Source organism: Protopterus annectens, chromosome 6.part1, assembly GCF_019279795.1.
Source record: "Protopterus annectens isolate FY-2018-M chromosome 6.part1, PAN1.0, whole genome shotgun sequence".
NCBI lineage: Eukaryota > Metazoa > Chordata > Ceratodontiformes > Protopteridae > Protopterus > Protopterus annectens.
In genome coordinates, this window is record NC_056738.1 from 296,951,889 (window position 1) to 296,973,763 (window position 21,875).

The following is a 21,875-nucleotide window of genomic DNA, read 5'->3' on the forward strand; positions in this document are numbered from 1 at the left end:
GTGATTATCAAAGGAGAGGTTACTGTCTACTTGGGTCCCCAGATCCCTTATTATGTCTTCCGTATTTAGGGGACTACCACCTATGTGGTAGTTTGTGGGTACTTTGTTTTTTCCAAAGGGGATGACTATGCACTTTTTGGCATTTAGCTTGAGGCTATGGTTTTGACACCAGGTATCTGTCTCAGTGAGACCCTTTTGGTGGATGTCTCTGTCAGCCGGAGAGTCAGTTATAGCCCCTAGTTTGCAGTTGTCTGTGAACTTGGTCAGCCATAGTCCTCCTGTGCTTGCCTGTACCTCCAAGAAGTATATGCCGAACAGGAGGGGTCCTAGGACTGAGCCCTGGGGAACACCACTTGTAACCAGTTTATAGTCAGATCTAGCTCCCACAACTCTTACCATGTGGGTTCTGTCTGTGAGCTAGATGGCAACCCATCTCATGACGTAGGGGTTTATGTTCAGGCTGGTGAGCTTGTCTGTAATACCTGAGTGGGGAATGGTGTCAAAGGCCTTTGTGAGATCTAGGTAGGCTGTGTGGACCACCTTTCCCTCATCTATAGCCTTGGTAACTGTCTCAAAGACATCCACCAGGTTTAGGAGGAATGATCTGCCCTTAACAAAGCCGAACTGGGTAGGGTCCAGTGTTTGGAGGTTCCCAATGTCTCTGTTAATGAAATCCATGATGATGCGCTCCATAGCTTTGCAGACCAAGCTAGTCAGGCTAATAGGGCAATAGTCCCCAGGGTCTGTTGTGGCTCCACCTTTGTGGAGCAGAATAACCATTGCTGTGTGCCACTCTGTGGGCATGTATCCTGTGGAGAGGCTGAGTTTATACAGTGTGTTTAGGTGAGGGGTTAGTTCATCTTTGAGCTTGTATAGGACACAGCCTGGGGCACCATCTGGTCCCATTGACTCTGTGTTTTTGGCTTTGGAGATGGCTGTTTTAACCTGAGTGTCTGTGACTTCAGGGGCACTACATTCATCTGGTATAGTTATGGGCCCTTTTGGGGGTGAGAGGGAGGTGAAGTTTGCACTGAACCTGTCTGCCAGGATGTTAGCTATATTGGTCAGTTCAGTACATTTTGTGCCATTCTGCACTAACTCTGAGCAGATGTCAGAATTGCCACTTAGATTCTTGACATAACTAAAGAATGCCTTTTGGTTATCTTTGGAGTCCATGGCAATTTTTCTTTCGAACAAACAAGGCAAAAAATGCAAACGAACCAAATTCCTACTTTTTTAATTTTTCTTTCGAAGGTAGCCTTGGATGATTTTATGAGGGAACATAGTTTCTTGCTGATACTGATCAGGGATGTCTTCCCTTCCTGGGATTTTACTCTTTTATGTACTAGTTTCCTCCTTCTATTGTATAGCTTGTTTATGGCAGGGGTCCACCAGACTGGTTTCCTTTTCTTGGAGGAGTGAGTCTTGATTTTGTTTGGGATAGCATGATCCATGCATTCTTGTAGGTGCCTGTAGAGTGCATTAGTAAAGGATTTTGCAGCTTGGATAGCGTTATCCTTTAGCATGAGGGCTTTAAAACTTCCCACCTAGGTCTTAAGTAAAGTGAAGTTTGCTTTTGAAAAGTTTTTCTTGGTGGTTTCTTTGACCAGGGGTGGTGGCGGAATGTGGATACCCAGAGTGATTACTTTATGGTCAGAACTAACCAGCGAGGGGTTGACCTCTGGTGTGGAACACTGGTCACCCATGTTGGTGATGACCAGGTCCAATATGTTGTTACCTCTGGTCGGGGTGTTGACCAGTTGATCCAGGGCATTTGAGTTTATAAGTTCTAGGAAATGTTGGGCAAGGGGGTTTGTACTTGAGTAGTTCTCCCAGTTAATGTTTGGGTAATTGAAATCACCCAATATCAGGGTGCTTGGTAGGGCCTTTATGTTTCCCAGTGTTTCCAGGAATGTGGAGTGGGGGTCCTGGAACATGGTGGGTGATCTGTAGCAAGCTATAATTTGAGTAGCAGTTTTGCCCGTTGTTAGTTGCACGTGGATGATCTCTGAAGCATCGTGCTGTGCCACTAACCTGGAGGTGTGGGTAGCCTTGATGAATATGGATACTCCCCTGCCTTTTGTATTTTGGTCCAGATTTTGTGGCTGAAATGTATGGTATGAGTTGTAGCCTGGTAGTGCTGGGGTGCTCTCTGGAGCCTTAAACTTGGTTTCTGTTACTGCACATATATCGATTTTCTCCATACTGAGGAGTGCCTCGAGTGCGGGCATTTTGAGGTTTAGACTTCTGGCATTGAGTAGCATTACCAAAACGCAATGCTATGCACGTAGGGTATGCACGGCCCGAACATACCAAATTAACATCAATTGGCCAGCATGATGTGAACCAAAGCACTAGTAATAAAACACTCCAAAAGAAAGCTAAATAGAGTACATAGCTTTCTATTTCAAACCGGTTTCGGCTGATGTGCCTTCATCAGTGAAAAAGTCTATCTTACATAGAGTGAATTACATAAATATTTATATACACCCCCAACTAATGGGAAACATAGTGTGTTCCCGCTCCTAGTCATCATTACATATACAATGAGATAATCAAAAAATAAATCATAAAAATTAAATAAGAAAAGCAAAAATAAAAATAAGGGCATGGAGATAATTCCTGATAATATATCATGATAATAGTATATACAAAATCTATATGAATATCAAAATACATATTTTGTTATTAATAAGAAGGAAAATCAGAACGAGAATGAAAAAAACTGAGATGTGAGCATCCATAATAACTGAGATTTAACAAAATGATTACCAACGGTACTAGAAATTAAATATGGGTAGAGACCAAATCTATTATAATCAACATAGTTATAACCATAAGTTATAAGATCCAAACGATGACAGGTAATATTATATCCCTGAATATAAACAAAAAATTGTATACATGCATGTGTAAGAGTTCCAACAACAAACAATGATGCACAGATAGATAGATAACAAAAATTAGAAACCAAAATAGAAATACAAAATTGTCATGGCACAAGACAATTAATTAATACTTATATTGAATCAATACATATATTGAATAAAAATAGTATTATGGTGCAAATATGCATAATATTGTATTACAAAATCATAATCCACACATATAATGATACTAGACATACTCATATAAATAATATCAAAAATATAAATAAGGCACGGCACAGAATCCCATAAACTGACAAACATTTACAAATGGTCATTCAAGCCTGGGGGAAATAATGCCCCCAGGGTGATAATCCAATATTTCTCCTTATGGTTGAGACTACTGTGCCATCCTTGTGAGTTGCCTCTGTCTCCAATGATTTTGTCTATAATCATGAATCTGAACTGAGCATTCTGATGTTTCAGAGTATGTCTATAAAGGGCATCGGTTTATTTTTTGTTTTTAATGTCACTCTTGTGTTCATTCATATGAATTCTTAAAGACCGGAAGGTTTGTCCAACATAAAAAGCTGAACATTGGCAAGTAGCCAAATAGACCACCCAGCTGCTACTACAGTTGCCAAAAATTTTGGATTCAAACACTCTGTTAGTATTCGCACTGGTGAATTGTTTGAGTTTACTAACCTGTTGGCAAGAGCCACAGTGACCACAGGGGAAGGTGCCCAATAATTCATCTCCAGACATAGTCATTTGTTTGTATATAGCTCCCCCCGCTTTCCTTGTTCTTGAAGTGAGAGAACAAGAAACCCAATGTTTTGCCACGTCTGTAGGTAAAATGACACTGTGGACCCAAAAGTTGTCTGAGCTGGTCATTTGCCAAAAGAATGTTCCAATGTATGTTGATTATACTTCTAATAGCATTATGATTTCTACCATAAGTGGTAACAAACCTGATGGTTGATCTTGATTGATTGGTATCCCGTGTTCTGCATTGTAATAATGTGTTCCTATCTGCCTTGGTAGACCATTCACATGCCCTGACAATATCCTGTTGTTTATAACCTCTATCAACAAACCTATTGAACAGATCTAAACTGGCTCGTTCGTAATCTTGTTGTGTTGAGCTAATGCGTTTGATATGCATAATTTGTGATTTGGGTATGTTGCGGATGGTGTGGCGTGGGTGCATACTTGAGGTGTGGAGTAATGTATTGTATTGGGGGTATTTACGATATGTTCTAGTGCTAAGGGTATGATCCATATTTCTGGAAATTGTAACATCTAAAAAATTTATGGTTTGTAAGTGGTATGTGACAGTAAACTCAATCCCCCAAATATTGCCATTCAGATAATCAACAAATTCCTGTAAGTATACAGCATCTGTACACCACACCACCCAGCAATCATCTAGATATCTACGCCATATGTCAATTTCCACGAGATAAATATTGTGAAGTGGATCATATATCATACATTCTTTGAAAAAGGCCATGAAAAGATCTGCATAGATTGGGGCAAAGGATGCTCCCATGGCAGTGTCCTGGAGCTGCCAATAGCATTCCCCTTGAAAATAAAAAACGTTTTTGTTCAATACATGTTCCGCCATACAGATTAATAATGTATTGAACCCAGGTGGATATAAGGCAGACTGCTCTAACCAATACTGAAGAGCCTGTAAACCCGCCCAATGGGGTATGCTAGTGTATAAAGCTTTGACATCCAATGAGCACATAAGCCAACTGGGCTCCAATTGCGTATCCTGAACAATCTGTAGGAATTGTGTGGTGTCCTGTAATCTTGCTCTAACCAGAGACAGTAGAGGTTTTAAGTATTGTGTTAGGAACATAGATAATGGTTCTGTCAAAGATCCAATGCCTGAAACAATGGGTCTGCCTGGAGGTTTCGAAATTGATTTATGAATTTTGGGAAGGAGATATAGAACCTGTTTCTGTGGGTCTTTGACCATGAGATGTTGAACATTATTCTTGCTAATAATACCTTCTTCTTTAGCTTGATTCAAGTAGGAATCAATTTCCTTCTTAAATACTGGAGTTGGATCAATAGCCATACTCATGTAACAACTGGTGTCAGATAGTTGTGACTTACCCTCACTGAGATAATAGCTCATATTCATGACTACTACTGCTCCGCCTTTGTCTGCCTGTAAAATTGCAATGTTATGATTATTCCATAGCTGTTGCAGAGCCGTGATCTCAGAAGGTGATAAATTATGCCCGAGTATGCTAAATTCTTTGTGTTGGAAATGTAGATCCCTAAGTACTGATTGTAAAAAAATGGATACATGTTTATTCATTGGTGGCTGAAATTAAGACTTCCAAAATCTGAATTCGGTAGATCTTTGAGAGTCCCTGTCAGAAAAAATTAATTTCAGATTGAGATTATGACAAAAGCTGAGAACATCCATAACAACATTATATTCATCAGAAAAAAACCCCGGTACAAAACCAAGTCCTTTATTCAACAATTGTTCCTGTTCATGTGACAATGTTACATCAGACAGATTTAAAACATTTTGATAAACACAATCAGTTATGTGAGAAGGCTCTGTATCAACCCGTCTAAGGAATTGTTTTTTGTTCCTGTGCTTATGTTTGCATCCACCCAGGTGCCTTGTTCCATTTCTAAAGGGATTGACATATTGGATTTTTTGTGATTGGGTGATTCCCTATATTCCACACTATCATTGTCTGTGTAAGAGGAATCCTCCCCTGATGTGCTTGTATTGGACTTCTCCCTGGTTTTTAAAATGGATCTGGGTCTTTTTCTAGCTCTAGTCACTGCTGTCCCCTGGTTGGCATCCATGAACCTGACTGTCCTGTGGGATTCAAAGGGACGTCCTCTCTGGTAGCCTCAGATGTCCCTGTTAAATTTTCTAATTTTCCTTTCCATGGTTAATTTATCATGGTTTGCCAGCTCTTTTGACAAGTTTTTGGTTGATTCTATGAATGTTGGCAGGGACTAAGCTATGTACTCTATTTAGCTTTCTTTTGGAGTGTTTTATTTCCAGTGCTTCGGTTCACATCATGCTGGCCAATTGTTGTTAATTGAGTAGCATTACCCTCAGTTTTTTGTTACTTCTGCTATTTATGGCAGTGGGTTTGTCTTTTGAGCCTTGCCTAAAAAGGCACTATGGGTGTGGTAAGAGCGTTGGCCAGTATTCAAAAGCTTAAGGGTGAGAGGTGCAAGCCATCTCCTGCGAAGCAGCGTGGCTTGTCGAGCATGTCATCCCAGGCTGACAGACACTGGATCCCCTTTGAATGACACCAGAAACCTAGCCAATTGTTGAAATTGATAATGTTTTCTCTATACCGTGGTACCATTCTTGGTGAGGGCAGGATGCTACTCAGGGTCAGGGTCATATTGGCCTGGGCTACGTGATCAGAGAGCTCCTCCATGTCTCTTTTCATGTAGTCCAGGGAGGTACGGCTCAGGTCATTCACACCAACATGGTCAATGATAGAGTCATATTTGTACTTGTTCTGGAGTGACCTGAGTGCTTGTCTTATGTGGCAGATCCTGGCACCCGACAGGCAGCTAACAGTAACCTTCTTCTTGTTCAGCCTAGTGAGTGGGACGTCAGTGTACCTGACTATAGAGTCACCTATTACTAGTGTGTCGGGTATGTTATTTTGCCTTAATGGCTGTGATTGCGTGGCACACTGATTTTGTGAAGTATGCATTTCATGGCTTGTGTTGGGGGGTGGAAGTTGCTTGGATGTCTGCTTTGGAGGTCTCTGTTGCTTTTGCAGATTTTTATTTAGAGCCTCCGAGTATGTTTTCATGTATTTATGTGTGTTCTTTGCTGGTGCTGGTTTCGTAGGTCTATGTGAGACTGGTGGTGAGATGCAAGTAATTCCCTTCTCCTCTTGACTGCCTGTTCCAGTCTTGGGTTGAGAGAGCTTAGCCTCCAGTTTGGCTGTATAATTGTATCTCTTGCATGTATTAGTGTTTGGTGGAAGGAGGAGAGGGTTGTCTACGTACATGAGGCAATTGTAACATTGCCTCAAAATGCCCAAATTCACCAGTTAGACCAGAGAGTACACCTGAAACTGCCCTTTGGACATGCCTAGATAGGTACAGTGAACTGTTTTACTGATTGACTGGTAAGGTCGTATACATACCTCTCAAGTGTACCTCATTACGAGGAACGTACCTCATTTGGGGTCTTAAAAAGTTCATGTTCCTCAAAGTACCTCAACGTTCCACTTTGAAAGAGTCTGTCACACATTCAGTGTTAGGAATTTTTTTAAGTGAAATCCGTGGTAAATAGAAATTAATCATGTTAATTCATTAAAGGATCTTCTTTATAAGTAAAACCAACATATTTTAACCATCCTATGACCTTCCTATTTGAAGTTGTTAGTAACCCATTAGTATGTGTTCCACATTTTTCCCATTTGTTCCACATTACAAAGGTGAGTGTTCCTCATTTTGGAAATGGAAGGTTGAGAGCTATGGAGAGCCTTGTCCTTCTCTACAGTATAGGGAGGGTCTAGTGCTAAGGTTTATTAGTGCTTGCTATGAGTTTTGAGCAAGTGCCAGGATGAGAAGTGAATGGTTTGAGTGCTTAAGTTGAAAGTTTGTCTAGTTCCAAGGGAAAAATTGAAGAGCAGACTTTGTGGAGCCAGGAATAGTTATACCCTAGCTAACCGGCACTGCCCGCCATGCAAAACTGTGCAAATGCGGGATTTATAGCAGGGAAATGAAAGAGATAGAAATTAGCAGGGAAATGAAAGAGATGGAAATTAGCCCAAAATGACCAATAAACTACTAATTTCTGGGCTGAAACCACTCCTCTAGGGACAGATAGGCTGCTCAAAGCTCCCTCTCTTACAGTGAATAGAGAAACTTCCTTCTATCCAAGTAAGGTATGGGCAAACACAGAAACTTGTAACGCAGCCCTGAATTCAACACTAATCTGAAAACTTATGCTAGCAGCTAAGACTTGCAGCTATGAACCCCCATGCTTAAATGAAACCATCTCAGTATTGCCAGTACTTAAGTTAAGAGCTGCTAAACTGTAGTTGTTTAGTGTTTTGTATGGAATTTTAAACTATTTTAATTTATCTCAAATTATTTTTCTTTATATATTTCATATTAGAGATTTTTATTTATTATGTTTGATGTTTTTTCATGTATTTGAAATGTAAAATGTTATTTATGAAATAGAAGTGGTAAAGTTTGTGTATATATCTGTTTATACACAATTTTTATAACTACTTATGAATTTTTGATTAATATTTAAGATGGCGATAGGTAGACTTGATAATAGCTTTGATATTTATTTATACGGCTATTTTTGAATTATTTTTAGTGCCAGTTTCTTTAATTTAGAGAGTGTATAAGGAAATGGTTATGAAATGTGGTCATCCTGATGAAGTTCCAGTTCCCGGAACAAAAGCACTCAATTTGAATTAAAAAACTGTGTTGTTTTTATTTTACTGTTTTTTTTTTCTTTCTATTTGATTGAATTATAACACCACTTTGCTACTTTCTGTTTACCTTTGTACTAAGACAGCATATTTTGTTGGTTATTGATGTTTTCAGGATATGCTTTCACCCTGTTAACTATTTATCATCCTGACTAAAATGCCAACACCACCAGACAGCCATGACAAGTTGGCTATGCCATCCACAAAGCAATGCAGATTCTTGTTGCAATACAGAAGTCATATGTAAATCAGTCAATGCATATCAGATCTGAAGAGTATTAATGGCATGCTGCTCAAAAAATCTGAAAATATGCCATTTGCAAACCGTGGAAAAACTCAAGAAAAACGTTTCATTAAACATCATGATTTTGAAAAAGACAACCTGCCACTATTATGTGTGATGGAAATATCAGTATGGTATCTTCATAACTTCGCACACATAGGTGCAAGTTTGTTTGCATTTCACCTAGAAATATAATGAAATGAAATAATTTTACTGAACTGTTTATCTGTAATGGACTTGCTTTTGACATATTAACATGAATGTCTTTCATTTCTTTAGTAACTATACTAACATACCATGCTTTACTAAGCATATTTTAATCAGCATGAATTTTTTTATGTGCTGCATCATAAAATTTACTCTGGAAACTATCAAGTGTTGTAGTGCAGCACAGTTTCCTGCAAATCTGTTATGGCACTTACAACACCATTATCGTATATCTGTGCAAATCTTTGTTACAGAGCATATTTATATCCAATTTGTTCTGTATCTCAAATATAAAAACATATTAGTATTTTTGGATTCCTACTACTGGCAAGAAACAGTTCATTATAAAGATAAATTTGCAGACAATAACATCATCTTTAAGGCACTAAGGTGGTATGTATGGTATTAGTATAAATTATAAGAGGAAGGAAGGGGTCAAGATATGATAAGATATTATGCCGCTGTGGTACAGCAGTAGCGTTGTTACCTCACAGTAAGAGGTTCTCCCATTCGATTCTCGGCGTGGTTTGGGAGTGCCTTCTCTGTGGAGTCTGCATGTCCTCCCCGCGGTTGGGTAGCATTCAAAAGACATGCATGTGTAAATGGGCGTACCTTCGTTGAAGGTTGGGCATCGAGCTGGCACCTCCGAGTTTCGTAAAAAATTACTGCCAATCATTAGTGGACTGGAGTTCCGATGTGGCGACCCCTTACTGGGAAAAGCCGAAAGACAAACAACAACATCTGAGTCATTGTGGGATATACGTGTTTTAATAACTAAAGCTTTTACCTCATCAACAGACGGCACTGGGTTTAATCGCTGATTGTGTGGAGTTTGTGTATGGGTAGGGTTTTTGCCAGGTGTTTCCACCCCAAAGATGGAGGGCACTGGATAAAAAGCCAATGCCTCCAGTTGAACATGAGAAGTATGCCAACAGAGAGCACACAAAAATTCAGTAGAGTTGTCGGGAATAGCGCAGACTCTGGAGACTACTGGGGGAAGAGCTGTGTAGACTAAACACATTAAGCATTATCTGTGGTGTGCAATATCCTCTAGGTAGTAGAGCAAGGTTTTAAGACTGCACAGCAAATCAGGGATACCCCATTGGGGTATAAAAACTGGATCTCAGGTGACTGGATCTAAGATCATTTGAGCACATTGAATAATATTGCCAAAAACCGTGATGCATATTTACTAAACCCTGACCACACTAGACACCCATGATAAATGTGGGAAGGGTCTATGACTAGCCATTGGCTTGGGTGTACCTGTCATAAAGTCCACCAGCCCTGTTCAATAAGCTACTGGCCAGCTGGTGTCCAGTTGCCCAGCCAAGATAGCTCTGTTGAGTGAAAGCAGTTCACAAAACTACATGTAGTTTACCTGACAGCTGCAGCAGAGATGTGGAAGACATGAAGAAAAGTAGGAGACTGGACATCCTGTGTATTCAGAAGATACAGCTGATGTGCAGTGCAGGGAAGTCACTTGGTTTGGGTGTAGTGCCTTCTAATTGTGTGGCTGGATAGTCTTGAAATGGTGAAGGAATTTTGGTGGGAGTCTTTAAAGACAGTGATGGATGTCATCAGAATTACTGACAGACTCATAGCAATCAGACTCCAATGCAGGATTCAGCATATGCCCCACAGCAGGGATGTAATAGTGAGGAACAGAGTTAATTCAGGCAGCAGTTGCATGACCTACTAGGAAATACTTGACAAAATGAATTGCTAGTTCTGACTGCAAAATGAACTGGTGTTGATCACAGGAGACCTGCATGGTCACATTGGTGCAGACAGAACAGAACAGTATATGACGACTGCTTGGGTCCTAATGGATAGGGAAGCAGGTATAAAGAAAAAGAGGACATTTTTGATTTCTGTATAGAAAATGTCTTGTTGTTGGCTAACACATAGCTTATCAAGACAGACTGTTACCAAAACAAAGAAAGAGAACAGGATGAAGTGGGAAATTGAAAATACAAACCAGGCTAATAAAATAATTTGGCAAACAATAAAACTAAGATAGCAGTCACAATGTCAAAAAACAGATAATCAGAGAAACTCTAACAGTTCTGGGAAGTGACTCAGTAGATGGCACAAAGACTCTTTATCAAATTGCAAGGAAAAGACCAAAAAATAATCAAGTTAGCCATCAGACTCCATCAGAACGGATGCCAGCAACAAGCTGCTCACCAGTCCAGAGGACATCAAATGCAGATGAAATGAGTACATCCAGCAGCTTTTGAATAAGTAAATGCCCACAGTAGTTGTACTGCCCCATTAGCAGCCTACAATGAAAGAGGAGGAAGAACTCACAGTAAAAGAAATAAGTCCAGCTGAGGAAAATGAGGTCAAGGAAAGGCTGCAGCCTCAGATGTTACAGCACAGCAGAAATGATCATGATGTTGGGTGAGTTAGGGACAAAATGTCTCTTAAGTGTACTCATCACGGTGTTGAGAGAAAGGAGCTTACCAAATAACTGGAAAATAAATATTCAAGTGCCAGTGTACAAGAGCATAAGGACTTTCAAAACTGTGGTCATTATAGAATTATCACATTCCTCTCACACTGCATGAAAATGCTGGTGAGGGTGAATGATACATGAATAAGAAGATGGGAGGTGAGTAGTTTAGCGTCAGGTTTCTATGCTGTGTAACTGAACCACTGTTTGCAATGAGACAGGTAGTGGAGAAGAAGCTGCATATAAAGAAAGAGTCTGTGTAGGCATTCCTAGACAATGAGAAATCATATGAAAAGGTACAAAAAAAGCTGATTTGGAAAATGTAGTCATGATTCAAAATTCTGGAAGTACAGCAAAAATTAGTGCAGACTATGTATAAGGAACCAATAATATAAAAAGAACAGAGTTTAGACTCACAGAGGGGGGTGCCAATTGGAATGGGTGTGCATCAAGGCTTAAGCCTGAGTCATTGCTGTTCATACTGGTGATGAGCTACATTAGCAATCAATTTGGAGGTGAGAGATCATCAAAGCTACCGTGTGCAGGTGATGTGGTATTGCAAGCAGACTCTGAACAGGAACGTAAGTAAACAATAGGACAATGGAATGCAAAACTGAAGGTACAGAGAATGAAACTTATTACAGTTAAGACAGTTGTCCTGGCAGCATATGGGAGAAACCAGTAGAAGCCGAAAACTGAAATAGAAGGGAAGGTGGTGGAACAGGTTAACAGCTTAAAGTATCTGGAGTGGAGGCGGCTGAGGAGAAGGGAAGCCTCAATGAGGAGGTCAAAGCTAGAATCAGAGGATCTCTAGCCAATTGACAGAGACTGTCAGGGGTAGTGTGTGACAAATGAGTGCCAAAGAAGCTGAAAAGTAAGATATGCAGAAGAGTGGGCTGTCCAGGGCTTTTATATGGCACTGAAAAATGGTCAGCAAAGACAGGACAATTGAGCAAATTAGAAATGATGGGAATGAAGTACTTGAGATGGGAGGTTGGTTGTGTACTGTTGGCTAGAAAAAAAAAAAAAAAACAAGTTCATTGGAGTAGAAGTCAGTGCCCCAGTTGCAGAGAAGGTCTAGAAGAACAGGTTATAGTGGTCTGATAACACATGCAGGAAAGCTGAAGACAATTTAGTCAAAATGACTTGTGATAGACAGGAAGAAGGCAAGAGGTAATGAGGATATTCAGCAAACATAACTTTCAGTTGTCCAGATTTTCACAGAATGTCCAGATTTTGCCTCATATTTTTTGTCTTATCCTCATAAAAATTGTCTCATGCTACTAAATAATGATATACATTTGAGTTTGAGACTTTATATCCTTCAGAAAATGCATGCTACAACAAAACTCGATGTTCTGTAAACTTTCTATGTTTATAAGATCAATATTTAAAATCTGTTATTTTTTGGCCTTTGTCCCCTCATTACTTTAGGCTTTGTCCAGATTTCTTTAAGAGGTTGAGAGGTACAGCAGCAAAGAGATGGGTGGATCACATAAGAGTAGACATGACAGCCAGGCATGAAGGTAGAAGAGGGAGACTGAATCAAGAGAGGTGGTGACAGATGAAGTGGCACCTCCTACACCATGTAGGAAAATGGGAAAAGGAGTTGTTGAAGATGATGACGATAATTGTGACTGTGGTGTCACCCTATATTGATGCCCCATATGGAATTTCATGGAGGTGGTACAGCAAACGTGATTCAATATCCTCAATGGAATAACAAATAGGTTGGAGGGGAGAAATGTGAAAGGCTTTAAGATTTAAAGTGGGCATGGCATGGCACCCACCTCTGCGCAGATTATCAGTAATTCACTCGTGCAGAATATACCAAATAACGAGGCCAATGTAATTAAGTCCACCCACCAGACAATCAGGCAGCAAGTATATATGTGTGTGTGTGTGTGTGTGTGTGTGTGTGTGTGTGTGTGTGTGTGTGTGTGTGTGTGTGTGTGTGTGTGTGTGTGTGTGTGTGTACCATGCATCTTGTTTTGGACCCATGTTTCAGATGTCTTGTGTCTACTACAAATGAAACCATTCTATCGTAGCTGGGCAATTTTTTTTCTGTCATTCTTTTCGAAATTTCTGAAATCTTTAAGGTGAACATGAACTTGGCAGGGTACCCTGACATGGATATGAAATATGTGTGTTTGTGTGTGCGAGTGTTGTAAATCATTGCCTGAAAAATGTGCAATCCACTTTTAAAAATATGTGAGTGTACTTTTGTATATAATGTGGCAAAATTCCCATAACAGTTAGTTAACTGTCAATACTTTAATTGACAGTTAAGTTTGGACATAAGGTGACTCTTTGTAAGCAGGAAACCAGGAAGTTTGTGCCTCACTTGAAGCTCATTGAAAAGAAGACTCTAGAAACATACAGTGTATAACCCAAGTCAGGAATAAACTATGCAGTCTATTTATGGGTGTCAGTACATGCTTACAGAGTTATAAGCAGGCTTGGGGGAAGCCTGCGACCTTGGACCTTTGAAAAAATATCCTGTACCATGGCAGGGCTGTATGAGCTGTGAAAAGGTACTAATTATTTTTTTTTTCTGAGACTGTTGTAGACTATTATTTTTCATTTCTCAATTTATGAAACTATACTTGTGTTTCTATATATGTCTGGCCTCTACTGTCTCTTTGGAATTACACCAGTAGTATTTGCATGGGCAGTTGCCAAGGGATATGCCAAGTTTCAGATCCTTGAAGTACCTTTGCTGCTGAGTAAAATCCATATTTGAGCTACTAAACTCCCTATTGCACTGTGTTCCTGAAGTGAAAAACTGCTGAACATAACCATGGAGGAATTATAAAATAAGGTTTCAGAGTCTGATGTGAGCAAAGTCTGATGCAACTAGAGCAATAACTAGTTGTGCTGGGCAACATGGTTGGCAGCTTTAAGACTGCACCTCCTATAAAGAAACTTAGCATGAAAGTTGACCTGGAGACATACATGATACACTATGTCACATCAGAGAACTGAGGACTTTAACAAAGCAGAACGGATGAAAAAACTGCCATCCCAGCTAAAAAGTCACTGACAATATACATGAACATGGAAAAACTTGTTGACATGGACTATGGCAAACTTATTAAACAAATTGTAATCAGGGCTGGTATAAACCCTGCGGAACAAGCAATCAAATTTCATAAATGGGCTGTTACTATACACAAATGGAAAGGTCATATATGCATGACTTAAAAGCATAGTTTAAAGGTTTAGTTTGAGCCTGATTGCAACATTAAAGTAAAAATGTTAGAAATGTTGGCTGTATACAAATTTAAAAGAACTTTGCATAGAAATATAAGAAAATGGGCCTTGCAAATTGACCCCAATAAATATGATGTCTGTAACTTTAGTAGAATGCTTATTAGTTAATGACAGTGCTTAAAATGAATTATCTGCTTCTAAGTCTAGAGCTGCAGTTAAAAGTACCCTTCTCTTTGAAACAAACAGCAGCAATTAATGTGACAACCTGTTACATGTGGGTGGTCATTTTGCTATGTTCTGTGCTACATTGCTACTGACAATTGTGGAAACTGCTTTCCATGGTTTAGTTGATGTTCTTCCAGTATCTAGGACAACTGAGTGAGCCTTATGTCACTATGGTGCATTATAACCAGTGGCCTATACCATACTTTGGATATTCAAGCCTTGCTAGATCATGGAGGCATGATTTCTCTTGTCAATGATCCCATGCTGTGTAAGCAAAAGATGAGTAACAATCAAAAAGTAGAGATAATATGCATTCATGGTGAGCAAGAAGATTCTAAACTTACACACAGAAATTCAGGCACTTCTTGAAAAGCTGTTACAACCAATTGCTGTAACCCCTGATTTAACTTTTGATATATTAGCAAAATGTTTTCCTGTTTTAAAGCACTGTGAAAAATGGAAGAGGGTGAATCAACAGACATGCTGAGGAAAGCTGATACTGTAAAAAAGTGGCAGTGTTAACAGCTTGATGCATCAATTCAGTATAAGAATGGGGAATGGAAGAAGACGGTAGGGATACTCGCACACAGATTCAGAATCAAAACTAGGAAAAGGGAGATGATCTTGAAACTAGAAAGGATCCACTATTTGGATGCTGTTAGACAGTAAAAGGATTTTGTTTGTTATCAGAAGCATGCCTGAATAGCTGAGCAAAAAAAAAAAAACATACTATAAAAAATGTTGGGATAGGATCAGAAAATGAACTGATAGAAACCACTGATGTGAATATCAGTTCAAGACAAACTTAAAATAAGTTTTTGTTCATATATAGAAAGGATAAGAACAGAAAAACACTCGAATGAAGCATTCAGAATAAAGTGTTCGGTTTCTGCTAGTGTAAAGCAGAAAATGCTGTTGAAGGCAGAATCTAAGTAGCAGGAGCGTGTAAACCAAAAAAAAAAAAAAAAAAAAAAAGAAAGAAAGAGAAATAGGAATACATTTTGTACTGACACACCATTTATACATGGGAGTAACACAGGAAGCAAAACAGGGAGAATGCAGCATCCACTTACACTATGGTAAAGGAAGAGAACCTGAAAGAAAAGAAAGCACTCGAAGCCTGTGATGATGACAGAGAAACATAAATCCAAAGCTGATTTTGTTTAAAATTTCCATTTGTAGAAAAAGATATAGAAGAAGCTATAGTACCCAACCAGTGTTTTTGGGGCAAGGGGAAAAGCTACACCTTACATTTCTAAGCAAGTTAGAGAAGAAAGTAACTGACTTAATGGACTTCAAGAAAAATCACCTGACCTTTAAAACTGCATGATGAGAAGATGATACTTTAATTAGGACAAAGGGAAGAGAATATAGCCAAGGTTGTATGGATGATAGTGAGAAGGATGCTGCCATTACTTCTTACCTCCGTTCTGACTAAACAATGACATCTTATTCAGCATAAAAAAGGAAGAATGAGCTACTGGCATGAAACCTTATAAGACACCACTAATACCTAGACTATACACACATGGTAGGAAGTCACACAGAGATGAGAAAAACTAAGGAAAATCTGTTACCTATATTTTACTGATCAGGCATAAAAAGACATATGGAATATCTGCCTCTCTTGTCCAGAATGCCAGAAAACTGTACCCAGTCCTGTATATAAAAGTCCTAGGATCCCATCCCAATGCCTCTCACAGAAGTACTTTTAAAATATAATGAAGGACATGGGTGAGGGAGTAGTGACATCAGGAAATGAGTATCATTGCATATTAGCCTTAATGGACTATGCTGTAAAACGCTCTAAAATTTCTAGAAGCAGTGCCATTATGCAAAGTTAATGCTAAGGCTATTGACAGGGAACTGCTACTGTTTTTCTCCACAGATGGCATCCATATCTAGGCACTTACTGACCAAGGCACTCTCTTTATGTAAGTCATACCACACCAGCTATGTCACAGGTGGCATCCATAATTAGGCACTTATTGACCAAGGCACTCTCTTTATGTCAGTGGTACCACACCAGTTATGTCACAGATGGCATCCATAGTTAGACACTTACTGACCAAGGCACTCTCTTTATGTCAGTGGTACTGCACCAGCTGTGTCACAGGTGGCATCCATAATTAGGCAGTTACTGACCAAGGCACTCTTTTTATGTCAGGGTACTACACCAGTTATGTCAGTGCTTTAAACTTAAATAGTTGATAACTTCAATCTGCTATATTTGGACTGATGTATTCACAGCAAAGTTTAATAAACCACCAAAATCCATGCTGAAGAAAGATACTGATGCAGACAGTAAAAGTCTGGAGGAGTTGTTATCCTACTTGCAATTTTCAGTCAGAGAGCTGCCACAAACTTCAGCTGGGATTTCCTCATTTTAATGTCTATATATGAGGCACTAAAGCCAGTAGTGGTGATTAAAGGGTGATCAGCTTATAATTTTTTAACTGATGTGCTGCCATTATATATGAAGACTGGAAAAAAATATATTTCCTCAAACTACTCAGAAATGTACTCAAAATAATTATGATATTAAACAAATAAGTAATGGGAAATACTACATTTTTTCAGTCTTACGTCAACAGCATCACCTATGTCATTAGCATGAAAAAGTTAATTAACAAAAGACTAAGACCAGGATTGCTTTTTTTTGGCAGCCACCATTATTTGACACAGCAAGGCCTTACCATGTCTAGGCAATTCCAATTCTCTATCATGGCTCAGAAAATCATCTCCCTCGTTAGACCAATCTGCCCACCCAGCATCTCCGACAGTGCATCCTGCAGGGGATCCTTAAAGTCGCCAACTCACCACACTCCCAGAAAATATGTTCCCAGTTACCTCTTTCTTCCCCTTCACACCTCGAACATTTACTCTCTGCCTGAGGAAAAATCCACTGTTTCTTGTTTAAAAAAAGGACAGGAATTGAATAATTTATGTAATATTGCTTAGGTTATATGACGTATAGCAATATATGTGAAGTATAGTGTTTATGTTAATATAGTTTGATTACTTTTATCTTCTTCTTCTTTCGGCTTTTCCAGGTTAAGGGTCGCCACAGCGGATCACCTTGTCGGCTCATGATTGGCAGTGGAGTTTTACGGTGTCGAGTTGCCAGCCCGGAGCCCAACCTTCCACAGAAGGCACACACATGCACACACTCACACCTAGGGCCAATTTAGAGTGTCCAATCCACTGCAGCATGCCTTTGGGATGTGGAAGGAAACCGGAACACCCGGAGGAAACCCAGCCGACCACAGGGAGGACATGCAAACTCTGCACAGAAGGCACCCTAGCCGAGGATTGAACTGGAGAACCTCTTGCTGTAAGGCGGCAATGCTAACCACTGCACCACTGTGGCCGCCCATAGTTTGATTATTTTTATATGAATGTAAATTTGCCTATGCCATAAGTGATAATTTAATAAAAGTGCTTGAAAAAAAAAGGCCGTGATTAATGAACACCTACACTTCATGCATGCAAAGATGAGCAAGCTGCTTACAATTCAGCAAACAACAGCTTATGTTGCAACCATCTACAAAACAAGGCTCGCGAGGACCTTGGCACCCAGGTTAATAACAAACTGACTTTTGACCACCATGTTGCCTCCATTGTATGGAAAGCTTTCTACATGGCCCACCGCATTAGGAAGTGTATCTCATCCAGGGACAAGGGGACATATCCCTTTATTCTTCCTTTATACCTCACAAAGCACATGCAGCAGCTGGAGAGACCACAGAGGTTCCTGACTATGAGAATCCAGGGCCTCAAACATCTACCCAACACAGACAGGCTAAAACCATGTCCCCCTACTCAGTCTCATGCAGACTCCTCAGAGGTGACCTCTGTCTGGCATACAAAGCAATATCAAACCCCACCTTGATGCGACTGTTGCATATCCACAAGTTAAGTTCCACTCAAGTAACCCACACATGGACTTGTTGGTGGGACAGATTTGTGTCTCAGAGACTCCCCCTTCTGTGGAATAGTCTCCCTCTCCATGTCAAGCAGAGGTCTTCATTAACCCCTTTTAAGTGCAACCTGGATAACTGGATGGAGATCAGAAAATATACCCCTGGGATTCCACCTGTATCTCTGTTGGACAGGGGCATCAGGTGCTGACTTGTTGGAACATGGGCTAAATTCTTGGCTATGCTCGTAATGGCCTCAGGGCCAATAGCCTAGTAACTTCCTATGATCCTATGAATATGCTCATGATTGAATAAATAGCAGAAATATATGCTAATTAAGCAAATAATCATTACATGGCATTTACAATATTTTCTATGTTGTCTCTCAGCCACACTATTTCTTTATTTTTTATAATGGCATTTGGAGTATAATTCCTGCTCCAACATGAACGACTACCAGTATAGAGAGCTAAACTGGCTATGGGGGCCCTCCACAGGTGGCTGCAGCACCTCCACCACATGGAGCCCAGACTCCCTGCAATTCTGGGTGACAACCTCACAACATTGCCCTCACAACTCTTACGGTACCTGCTCCAGCTGCTTCAGGTAGCGCTGCTACAGTGGCTGGTACACTGATACCCAATAAAGGTAAGGATAACATCACCCATCAAAAGCTGACAGGGCTGGAGTAGAGATAATGGAGTGGGGCCTCAGTGCCCACATTGACAGAGTAGAGAGAATCCTGCATCTAATAACCAAATTGATACTCCATCCAGCAATGTCCTTTGTCTCTATTGCAGGAAAGAGTGATGATATTTCAGGGGTGAGGACCAGGTTCTCATTATACTCATGCTGGAGAACGATACACCTCTAAAGTCCCATTTTTATCCCAAATCATGGTGTCTGCCAATATTTTGTGTCCCTCACCACCCCTGCCTGCCTTCTATGTCCTGTATGTCTGTACTTGTGACCTTGATTACCTAACTACTGACTTACCCATCTTACTTCTAACTACCATCCACAACAACTCAAAAAAAAAAGTCTGGTAGAAATAAAAGGAAGTTGTAAACTGTAGATGCGTGAAGCTGCTTTTTTAATACACACACACTTTTTGTCCAGGCACAGTCCAGACTTCTTTAGACAGAAAAACACAATAAATGTAAAAGCACACACTAAAATACTCATGTAGGAACAGCACATGACTAGTTGTGCCCTATCTTAGCTGTGCTTAAATAATTAGACAATTAAATGATTAAATAATTAAATACCACAAGAAACCCCACCCTTCATTCGTCTCACTTGCTGTTGAAATATAGAATGTCACTGAACATCCTAGCATTGTCAACTCTAAAAATATATATACAAAAATATACAAAGATAAACATATTCACAATGAGATATAGTCACCAGTAAATCATAAGAAGCAAATGATAAACAATGAAATTTAAAGCACCATGCAATTATTCTAATAGATACAAAGCATATTCTAGAATTGAAAGAATATTTGTTTCCACACAGATAATGAATAACCTGACCAATAGCAAAATTATATCCTGCCCAGTCTCGGACCATAATACTATCATATTTGAACGTAATATTAATAACACCCATAGTGTCCAAATTAAAAGGGTTCCAGCATATCTCACACAACTTAAGGATTTTCAATTATTTATAACAGAAGAGATACAAAATTTCATTAATATAAACTCTGCATCAGACACACATGATATATTTATTTGGGATGCCCTAAAAGCATATTTATATGGACAAATAAAAAAATGGTTTCATATTATGCTGAAAATATGGGATAAAGATATAAGAATAATACAGGATAAACTGGACTCACTATCCACAAATAATAAAGACAACCTGTCTTCAAAGAATATAAGGGATGAGATATACAAACTAAATGAGGAATATAGATCTATCCTACATCATAAAACAAAGATAACACTAGAAAAATATAGGTTTCTTGCTTATTCCATAAATCCATAACATCTATCAAACCTTAAGAATAAGACCAAAAGATTAAATAAATATAATTATATTAAAGAATTACATTCTGCAAAAAAGAAAAGAGAAGTACATAGTATACAAGGTATATTAGAAGAGTTTAGATATCACTTTCATAAAATTAATTAATCCACACAACAAATTCAAACACAAGATAACATAAGAGATTATATTAACAAGAATATATATAATAAACTAAACAAACAACAAATAGAAGTTATTGATAAACAAATTACTTTATCAGATATGCGAAGTCAAGCAAGTAAGCTTAAACTAAACAAAGCTCCAGGTAACGGTGGAATTATTCCTGAAATATATAAGATAATGTCCAAAATGGCTATTTCCTTACTACACAAAGTATATAATTCGGCCCGACATGATAATATTACACCCCCATCCTGGAAATATACATTTATATCCTCTATTTTAAAATCAAATAAAGACCCAAAATTCTGTTCCTCATACAGACCAATATCTTTACTGAATATCAATTATAAGATGTTTATGAATATATTCTCAGAAAGATTGAAGAAATTCTTACCCCACTTTATAGACGAAGCCAAGGCAGGATTTATAACTAACAGAAGTACATTTGATAATATAAAATAAACCCTAGCTAGTATAGACTTCTCACAAAGTAAGAAAAGGAACTTATCATGAATTACTCTTGATATTAATGCGGCCTTTGATTCTATTAAATGGATCTATCTATTTACTCTTTTGGAATGCTTACATTTTTCACATAATTTTATTAATCTTCTAAAACATTTATATGAAGAAACCTATGCATATATCAAAATAGGGTCATATATTTCCAATAAAATATCTATTACAAAAGGCACCAAACAAGGATGTCCTCTCTCTCCTCTACTATTTACTTTGATCATGGAACCCTGGGAAAATGAAATAAGAAACAATAACAAAATAGAGAGTTTGGAAATGGATAAAGACAATATAGCCAAAATCCAGCTGTTTGCGGATGATGTTCTTATCACCAAAAAGGGAAATGACTCCTCATTCATGTCATTATATGAATCAATTAAAATGTTATAAATGATGTCTGGTCTATCATTCAATCACAATAAAACAAAAATTCTACCCATATATCCTAATAATAAAAAAAAATAAAAAAAGGATGATAGGAAATAATACATATCACATTGCTAACACAGATAAAATCACATATCTTGGAATCATTCTTGCCAAAGTCATTAA